The sequence below is a fragment of the Arachis hypogaea genome, chromosome 16, assembly GCF_003086295.3.
Source record: "Arachis hypogaea cultivar Tifrunner chromosome 16, arahy.Tifrunner.gnm2.J5K5, whole genome shotgun sequence".
Classification (NCBI taxonomy): Eukaryota; Viridiplantae; Streptophyta; class Magnoliopsida; order Fabales; family Fabaceae; genus Arachis; species Arachis hypogaea.
This window is the reverse complement of record NC_092051.1, coordinates 35,478,526-35,489,375: the sequence shown is the minus strand read 5'-3', so window position 1 is coordinate 35,489,375 and position 10,850 is coordinate 35,478,526. Positions and strand designations below refer to the sequence as shown.

At 42.5% G+C, this 10,850-nt stretch overlaps 1 non-coding gene across 1 annotated transcript; it reads right to left on the bottom strand.

Annotated features, from left to right (window-relative positions):
• Window positions 1–3,887: 3,887 nt before the first annotated feature.
• Window positions 3,888–3,994, bottom strand: LOC112761448 (small nucleolar RNA R71). Its single transcript, XR_003181842.1, has one exon. It is a non-coding gene; the product is annotated as a small nucleolar RNA R71 (small nucleolar RNA).
• Window positions 3,995–10,850: the final 6,856 nt, after the last annotated feature.

The window sequence follows — 10,850 nt, the reverse complement described above, 5'->3', positions numbered from 1 at the left end:
GAAAAAGAATAAGAAATAAGGCTAGGCACCAAGGGTTGAATCTTAAGGCATGTGTTTGTGGTGCTCCTGTGCAAAGGATATACTTGGATGAATAAGCTCTCAGGGGTGCCTTATCACTTGGTAACTTGGGTTAACTAACCCGGGATTATCAGCTGAAAGTCCACTATGAAGAGTAACCTTTGCTACAAAACACTTAGTAACCCAAAGAGGTATTGGACACCAAGGCCTCAAGTAAGAAAATAACAAACCATGTGCCTGTGGTGTGTATGTATGGGGGAAAGAGACTTGAGGGAGTAAGTATTTAGGGGTATCTTAACACCCAACATCTTGGACCAACTGGTTCGGGAGTGCTGGCTAAAAGCTTATCCTAAAGAGTCGCCCCCTTACAAAGTACCTAGTCTAAAGAACACAATCAAACCCTGAAAAGAAAAAGGGATCAATAAATAAAAGTCTCATAGGGTACAATCAAGTGAGTATTCCAGGGCATGGTAAAGGTCTGAAAGCCAATAAAGGAATGAACCTAAGTTGCTATGCATGAAACCCTATAAAACCAAGGACATGACTTCCACAATAATGATTCATTTCTCTTGTCATTTCATTCATCATTCTTATGTTTCAGTACTTGCTTAGGGACAAGCAAGCTTTAAGTTTGGTGTTGTGATGCCAGGGCATTTTGGCCAGTTTCACTGACCTTTTCTTTACTGTTTTAGGGTAGTTTCATGCATTTTCTTAGTTAATAAGCAAGTCTTGGGTGGATAATCACTTACATCTTGATTCAAGCAAACATTATGAATTTCATGTGATTTTATGAGAATTATGCATGAATTGAATGACAAATTGGATAATGCATGTCTCATAACTTGGATTAGAGCTTTGATGCACTTTATTTGCTTGATTTCAGGACAAAGGAAGTAAGGAAGAGCCACGTTAGCAGCCACATTAATCTAATTAACGTGACTTCTAACGTGGAATGGGAATAAACTTGCAACGTTAATGAGAAAAGTGATTGCCAATAACGCGTTCGAGACTATCATGGCCCACGTTAATTGTCACGTTAACTACATTAACGTTAGTTAACGTGGTAGTTAACATGGAGAAAAAGGGAGCTCCAGCGTTAGTGGTAAAAGTGAACACCACTAACGCTCCAAATTGGCAATTAGCCACGTTAAGAGTCACCTTAACTTAGTTAACGTGAACTCTAATATGGAAAGGAAGACCATGCCAACGTTAGTGACACTCACCTTTGTCACTAACGTTGGACTAAGCCCAATTGGCCACGTTAAGAGTCACGTTAACTACATTAACGTGAACTCTAACGTGGGAGGAGCAAGGAATCGCCAACGTTAGTGACACTCACCTTTGTCACTAACGTTGGACCAAGCCACTATGAGCCACGTTGGCTGCCATGTTAATTGCATTAACGTGGAAGCTAACATGGAGGAAGGAATGATGAGCCAACGTTAGTGACACTCACCTTTGTCACTAACGTTGGAGATGGCTATCACCACAACGTTAGTGGCCACGTTAAGACAATTAACGTGACGCACTAATGTGAGAAGGGGCATTTGGAGCGTTAGTGACAAAGGTAAGTGTCACTAACGCTCTCGAGGCTAAGGCATGCCCACGTTAAGAGCCACGTTAGTTATACTAACGTGGACTCTAACGTGAGAAAAGGGGAGCTAAGAACAACGTTATTGGCAAAGGTAAACGCCAATAACGCTTGCGATGGACTAAGAGGCAACGTTAGTGATCACGTTAGTGCCACTAACGTTGAAGTTAACGTGAACCATCTTGGGCTAGGAACGTTAGTGAAAAAGGTGGTCGTCACTAACGTTCTCAAACCCACATTTTCACTTAACGTTAACGCCACTAACGTCCTAGCTAAAGTCCATGCCTACTTCACACTTTCTCTGCAAGTAAAGTTGAGCCCACTTAAGATTCCAAACTGCTTCAAACTTAAGATCCAAAGGCCTATATCCAAAGACTTGAAGAGCCAACTAGAAGATCAGAAGAGTAGTATATATAGGAGTAGTTTTGAACTAGAGAGGGAGCTTTTGGTATTGGGAGAACTACTCTCTGTATAATTTTACTTTCTTTGCAACTTCTAGTTTTACTTTCAGAATGTATTCTCCATCTTTGCTTTCCATTTCCAGAGCTATGAACAACTAAACCCCTTTCATTGGGTTAGGGAGCTCTATTGTAATTTGATGGATCAATAATAGTTTTCATTATTCTTCTTCGTTCTTTTCTCTTGATTTTACTAGAAAGCTTTCAATCTTCATCCAATTGGGTAGTTGTCTTGGAAAAGAAGCTATTCATACTTGGATCTCTTCGGAACCTTGGAAGAGGAATGAAGAGATCATGCTAGAAATGCTTTCTCATGTTGGACCAAATTGGGGTTTGGATGGATATAGTGACATATAATCCTACCAACACTTTGATTTGGGAATACATGTGGTATAATTAGTGACCACTCTTCATCTCTTCTCATGAGCAATTAGACCAAGGAATTGGCTATTGATCAAGATTTGAGAGATTGAATTACCAAGAAATTGGAATTCAATCACTTAAGATTGCCAAGGAGATCAATGAATGCATTGATTGAGGAAGAGATGAAGATGAACTTGATCCGGAGAATACAACATCTCCTGAGCCCAATGAATCTCCCATTTCTAATCTTACCCATTCTCTTTACTTTCTGCCATTTACTTTTATGTTCATTTCCCCAAATCTCCATTTAAGATTCTGCAATTTACTTTCCGCCATTTACATTTTGCTCTTTAATTCCAGCATTTACACTTTTTGTTATTTACTTTTCCGCCATTTAATTTCCTGCAATTCTCAAATCAAATTCTGCTTAGTTCAACTAGAACATTCCTCCAATTAAAGTTGCTTGACCAATCAATCCCTGTGCGATTCGACCTCACTCTATTGTGAGTTTTTACTTGACGACAATTCGGTATACTTGCCGAGGGAAAATTGTTGAGAGACAAGTTTCCGTGCATCAAGTTTATGGCACCGTTGCCGGGGATTGATTTTGTATCAACAATGATTAAATTGGTGGATAACTAGATTGAGCATTTTTCTTTTGTTTGATTTAAATTCTGTTTGAGTAATTTACTTTCAGTTTTAGTTATTTCCTTCCCTTTACCCCTACCCGTTAGTGGTGTTATCGTAGTTGTTACAATTTAGTTCACTAACCCACTAACTGTTTGATATATTGCATCACTCACACTAACAGCATTTTTTTTAACAAAGAATACTCTCTATCTTCTTTTTGCTTTGGCCTTGTTGGTTGTATGACAGGTAGAAGAAGCGGGGCTTCAACTTCCTTCGATTTCGAACCTAAGAGGACCTTCCTTAGACTAAGGAGGGGAGCAAGAGGAAAGAGAATTGTTGGTGCTGAGGAAGAGGAAGAGTACTTTGAACCAGACATGGATGAGGATATGGAGAACCATCATGAAGAAGAGGCTCACAACCATGGCAGAGAAGGTCCAGCAAATCATGCTGGGCAAGAGAGAAGAGTTCTGGGCTCTTACATCAATCCAAACCCAGGAAACTGTGGAAGTAGCATTCAAAAGCCAACCATACATGCCAATAACTTCGAACTAAAGCCACAGCTCATCACCCTTGTTCAGAACAACTGTTCATTCGGAGGAAGTGTCCAAGAAGACCCCAATCAACATCTAACCACATTCCTGAGGATATGTGATACTGTGAAGTCTAATGGTGTTCATCCCGACACCTATAGACTGCTTTTGTTTCCCTTCTCACTCAAGGACAAAGCATCCAAATGGCTGGAATCCTTCCCGAGGGAGAGTTTAACAACCTGGGAAGATGTGGTGAACAAATTCTTGGCGAGATTCTATCCTCCTTAACGGATCAACAGGTTGAGAGCCGAGGTACAGACCTTCAGGCAACAAGATGGTGAGACTCTATATGAAGCATGGGAGAGGTTTAAGGACTTGACAAGAAGGTGCCCACCAGATATGTTCAATGAATGGGTGCAGTTACACATCTTCTATGAGGGTCTTTCTTACAAATCAAAGAAGGCAGTAGACCATTCATCTGGGAGATCTCTGAACAAGAAGAAGACCATTGAAGAAGCCATAGATGTCATTGAGACTGTAGCCGAGAATGACTACTTCTATGCTTCTGAAAGAGGCAACACTAGAGGAGTAGTGGAGCTAAATAATGTGGATGTACTGCTGGCCCAGAACAAGCTGATTACTAAGCAGCTGGCTGACCTTACCAAGAAGATAGAGAGGAACCAAGTAGCAGCAATCACCACCTCATCAGCAACTCAAGAAGGAGTAAATGCAGAGGTAGAGGGTGATCAGGAACAAGCCAACTACATTGGAAACTCACCTAGGCAGACCCATGATCGATATTCCAAAACTTATAATCCTGGTTGGAGGAACCACACAAACTTTGGGTGGGGAAATCAACAAGATCAAGGCCAAGATCAGAGACGCCACAACCCCAACAACAATACAGCTCACCAACATTCCACACAGAGATCATATCAGCACCCACCTAACAACACACCTCAACATCCATACCAAAGCCAAAATGGCCCTTCTCATCACTCCAACTCCAACTCATCAACATCTGAAGATAGACTCTCAAGGATTGAGACTCTACTTGAACGTATATGCAAGGAAGTTCAAGATAGTAAAATGTTCCGGGAGGAAGTGTGCTCTAATATGCAGAATCAAGATGCTGCCATCAAGAAACTTGAGACACAAATTGGCTACCTATTCAAGCAAATTCCCAGCCATGACCTGTGCAGCAACATCGATCCAAACCCAAGAGAGGAATGTCAGGCTATCACCCTCAGAAGTGGGAAGGAATTGAAGGAAATTCCCAAGGATTCACAAGAGAAGAACTCAAATGAAAGGGAAAAAGAGCGAGATGAAGTCCAAATTCCCATTCCCAGTTCACAGCAAAAAGGAGAAATGCTAAAGTCAGACGTCCCAAAAGCTCCATATCCTCAGCAATTGAAGAAGAAAGGGGACGGCAACCAGTTCTTAAGGTTTTTGGAAATCTTCAAGAAACTACAAATCAACATACCCTTTGCTGAAGTAATAGAGTAAATGCCACTCTATGCCAAGTTCTTGAAGGAATTGATGACCAAAAAGAGAAGCTGGAAGAACAATGAGACTGTGATACTAACCGAAGAATGTAGTGCCATCATTCAGCACAAGCTACCCCAGAAATTGAAGGATCCTGGGAGCTTCCAGATCCCTTGCATTATAGGGGAAATCACAGTGGAGAAGGCTCTATGTGACTTAGGAGCCAGCATAAATCTGATGTCAATAGCTATGATGAGAAAAATGAGGATTGAGGAGGCTAAGCCAACAAAAATGGCCCTACAACTGGCAGACCGATCGTTCAAGTTTCCTCATGGCATAGTCGAGGATTTGCTAGTGAAGGTAGGAGATTTTATCTTCCCAGCAGACTTTGTAGTGCTGGACATGAAGGAGGAAGCCAAGGCCTCCATCATCCTGGGAAGACCGTTCTTGGCCACTGCTGGAGCTATCATTGATGTCCAAAAAGGTAAACTCACCCTGAGATTACACAATGAGAAGATGATATTCAATGTATTCAAGGCCATGAGCTACCCACAAGAACCATTAGGAGAATGTATGAGGTTAGATTCACTAGAAGATGCAGTACAAGAAATTTTTGAAGAAGAAGAACTTGAAGGGTTAACAGAAGAGGAATCAGCATCTAGCGAAGAAGCTGCAACAGCAGAGATTCATGTTCAGGGTGCACCAAAGGAGGAGGATGAAAGAAAAGAAGCACACAAACTTGAACTCAAAGCACTGCCACCCACTCTCAAATATGCGTATTTAGGAGAGAATGAAAGTTACCCAGTGATCATAAACTCAGCCCTCAGCCAAGATCAAGAGGATGAACTACTCCAAGTATTGCGAAAGCATAAGGATGCCATTGGATGGACCCTCGCTGACCTGAAGGGAATCAGTTCGGCCATATGCATGCACAAGATACTGTTGGAAGAGGATGCCAAACTATCCATTCAACCCCAAAAGAGGCTGAATCCAGTCATGAAGGAAGTGGTACAGAAAGAAGTCATGAAGTTATGGCAGGGAGGGGTAATTTACCCGATCTCAGACAGCCCATGGGTCAGCCCCGTGCAAGTTGTCCCAAAAAAAGGAGGAATCACTGTAGTCCCCAACGAGAAGAACGAACTAATCCTTACAAGGACCGTCACAGGATGGCGGATGTGCATAGACTACAGAAAACTCAATGAAGCTACAAGAAAAGATCATTTCCCCCTTCCTTTCATGGATTAGATGTTGGAAAGACGTGCAGGACATGCATATTACTGTTTTCTCGATGGTTATTCAGGATATAACCAAATAGTGGTTGATCCGAGAGACTAAGAGAAAACCTCATTCACTTGCCCATATGGAGTGTTTGCCTACAGGCGCATGCCATTTGGGCTATGTAATGCACCTACAACCTTCCAACACTGCATGCTCTCCATTTTCTCAGATATGATAAAAAATTCATTGAAGTCTTTATGGACGACTTTTCAGTATTCGGAGATTCTTTTCCTAATTGCCTAAATCACTTGGCCCTGGTATTAAAAAGATGTCAAGAGACTAATTTGGTCTTGAACTGGGAAAAATGTCACTTTATGGTGACAGGAGGAATAGTTCTTGGCCATAAGATTTCTAACCAAGGCATTGAGGTAGACAGAGCTAAGGTGGAACTTATTGAAAAATTACCCCCACCAAGTGATGTCAAGGCAATTAGGAGCTTTCTGGGGCATGCTGGCTTTTACAGAAGGTTTATTAAAGATTTTTCAAAGATAGCCAAGCCCTTAAGCAATCTCCTTGTATCTGATACACCATTTGTCTTTGATGAAAAATGCATGCTAGCATTCGAAAATTTAAAGAAGAGGCTGTCCTATGCCCCTATTATTTCCCCACTTGACTGGAACTTACCATTTGAACTGATGTGTGATGCATCTGATTTTGTAGTTGGGGCAGTGTTAGGGCAGAGGAAAGATAACTTAGTCCATGTGATATACTATGGCAGCAAAGTCCTCAATGACACTCAAAGAAATTATACCACTACTGAAAAGGAGTTGCTGGCAATAGTTTTTGCATTTGACAAGTTTAGATCATACCTCATTGGTGCCAAAGTGATTGTTTTCACAGACCACACATCACTTAAATATTTGTTTGCCAAGCAGGAATCAAAACCAAGACTGATAAGATGGATCTTATTGTTGTAGGAATTCAATATTGAGATTAGGGACAAGAAAGGAGTGGAGAACAAGGTAGCCGATCACTTATCCAGAATCCCTCATGACAAAGGTGGAACACATAATACAAGTGTGAATGCATGTTTCCCAGATGAGCAGTTAATGACGGTTCACAAAGCACCCTGGTTTGCAAACATTGCCAATTTCAAGGCAACTGGGGCTTTACCTCCAGAGATCAACAAACATAAAAAAAGAAAGCTCATCAATGATGCAAAATATTTTGTCTGGGATGAGCCATATCTCTTCAAGAAGTGTTCAGATAGAATCCTGAGAAGATGTGTTTCAGAAGAAGAGGCAAGAGAGGTCCTATGGAACTGCCATGGCTCATGCTATGGAGGCCACTTTGGAGGAGAAAGAACTGCAACCAAGGTATTACAGAGTGGATTCTTTTGGCCCACCCTTTTCAAGGATGCCAAGGAAGTAGCAAAGAACTGCAATGAATGCCAAAGAGCTGGCAACCTACCCAAAAGAAATGAGATGCCGCAGAATTTCATCTTAGAGCTGGAACTGTTTAATGTATAGGGGATCGATTTCATGGGACCATTCCCAACCTCATATTCAAACAAGTATATCTTGGTAGCAGTGGATTACGTTTCCAAGTGGGTAGAGGCTATTGCAACCCCAATAAATGATAACAAGGTGGTCATAAACTTCCTCAGAAAGAATATTTTTAGCCGGTTCGGAGTCCCACGAGCACTCATTAGTGATGGAGGAAGCCATTTCTGTAACAGACCACCAGAAGCTCTTCTCTTACGATATGGGGTGAAACACAAGGTTGCCACACCTTACCACCCCCAAACAAGTGGGCAAACCGAGATATCTAACAGAGAGCTAAAAAGGATTCTGGAGAAGACTGTAGGAGCATCAAGAAAAGACTGGGCGAAGAAGCTAGATGATGCTCTTTGGGCATACAGAACGGCATTCAAAACACCTCTTGGGATGTCCCCGTATCAAATGGTGTATGGAAAGGCCTGTCATTTACCACTGGAGCTGGAACATAAAGCCCTCTGGGCTCTCAAGCTACTAAATTTTGATAGTATTGCTGCTGGTGAAAAAAGAGTCTTGCAGCTGCAGGAAATGGAGGAGTTTAGATCTCAAGCCTATGAAAATGCCAAGATCTATAAAGAAAAGGCAAAGAGAAGACATGACCTCAATCTGACACCCAGGAGCTTCGAAAAATCACAGCAAGTGCTCCTCTACAACTCCAAATTGAGACTCTTTCCTGGGAAACTCAAATCAAGGTGGTCTGGACCCTTTCTCATCACAAAGGTCTCACCACATGGACACATAGAAATTATGGAGGAAAGTTCAAAGAGGACTTTCACTGTGAACGGACAGAGGCTCAAGCACTACATGGGCAACATGGGGGAAAACCCCAAAATGAAGTATCATCTCAACTGATGGAGAAATCGTCGAGCTAGCGACATTAAAAGAGTGCTTCGTTGGGAGGCAACCCAACCTAAGGTAGTTTCCTTTTCATGATCTTTTCAATAAAAGTTACAAGTAGTTTTCCCTGTATTGTAAGGAGCTAAGTTTTGTGTTGCACACCAAAATAATCCAAAAGTGAATGCGTAATTCTAAGTTTGGTGTTCCACCAAAGATTTCAGTTAGAATCACACTACACCTCTTCAAGGGGCATATTGCTAGCCCCAACCAATTAGGGAAACCACTTAACAACAGTTTAGTTTATAGTTCATATTCGTTTTATTAATAAAAGCACATGAGGTTCTCTGCATGTATTCAATCTGTTGCATTAGTGTTCATACCCTGGGTCGAGCTATCCGACCTGGGATGATCAACGATGAAGCGACCGACCTGTTAAGGTCAAGGAGGACCGACTTCGTTATAAAGAGTTCGGTCATACCGACAGCAGAGCCCAATAAAAGGGCCCAAATAGGGGAACACGACCCAGAATCCAAAGGCAATCCCAGCCTATAGAGATAAAGGCGGTTCCCTTGAAAGATAAGCTGACTTCACTCAAGATAAGATAAGATAAGATAAGATAACTAACTTATCTTATCAGAAAGGTCACCCACGCTACTATAAATACACTGGAGCACCCAGGTATAACTCATACTCTGATTCTACATAAAAACCTGCTCAATACCCGTGCTAACTTAAGCATCGGAGTCTCTTGCAGGTACCCCCCACCCTCCGGTGGCCAAGGATCAGCAGTGCAGCAAGTCCAACGAGTCGGACCCAACAGCTCCGACCGTCATCAGCCAGCCGGACACGTCATCTCCGACCAGTACAGAAGATCTCATCCGAGATCGACCTCCAGTTTCAGGTAACCCTCGGAAGATTGGCGCCATTGCCGGGGAACCTGGAAGTCGTCCCAAAACCATGGCGGACGGCCATGACAACGACCACGATTCAGATCTGGAGAACAGAATGCCGCACAAGAACGCGGACACTACGCTAAAGGATACCCCGGAATCCAACGGGGACAAAAACTCACCAAATCCGGGAGCCATGGAAGCACTCCAAGATCGTTTAAAGCAGCTAGAGAAAGAAACCCAGCAACAACGGGAGATCGGAAAAGATCTACAAAGAGAAGTACGGCGACGTCGAGAACTAGAAGAAAAACTACAGCAATTAGAGGCCGACCTCAAAACAAAAGCTCCTCGGACCACTCCTCAAGAAAAATCACGCAAAGAACAGGACCCATTCACTAGGGAAATCATGAAGACCAAAATTCCAAAGGACTTCAAGCTTCTGGATATGGTTTTGTACGATGGCACTACAGATCCCAACCATCATCTTAGCAATTTCAGAAGCAGGATGTACCTTACCGATGCCTCGGATGCCGTTCGCTGCAAAGCTTTTCCAACAACTCTCACAAAAACGACGATCAGATGGTTCGACAACTTACCTCCGAGGTCTATCTCAAACTTCGACGATCTGGCCAAAAAGTTCCTGGCCAGATTCTCTATCCAGAAAGATAAGGCCAAGCACGCACCCAGCTTACTAGGAATCAAGCAAGGAGATCGGGAGAGCCTCCGCAACTACATGGAAAGATTCAACAAAACATGCATGGACATACAAAGTTTACCGACAGAGGCCGCCATCATGGGGCTTATCAATGGCTTACAAGAGGGACCTTTCAGCCAATCCATATCAAAAAAGTATCCTACCTCCTTAGACGAAGTACAGGAGCGAGCAGAAAAATACATCAACATGGAAGAAAACGCTCGGCTGGGAGAAACCTCAAAATCTGGAACCTCCTACTGAGACAAAGACAAGGACTCCAAAAGGAAAGAAGATCGACAGGGTGAGAAAATCAAAAAATACCACAACTACACTCCTCTCAAAGTATCCCTGGTCGACATATACAAAGAAGTTTGCCATACTGAGACAATCCCCCCAGCGCGACCACTCAAAGGAAAAAGGGGAGGAGGAAATCGGAAGGAATATTGTGACTACCATCGAATTCGGGGACACTCTACCAACGAATGTTTCGATTTGAAAAATATCATAGAAAAATTGGTAAGAGAAGGAAAATTAGATCGATTTCTGGCCACCCAGGATGATGACCAAAGAAAAAGACGGA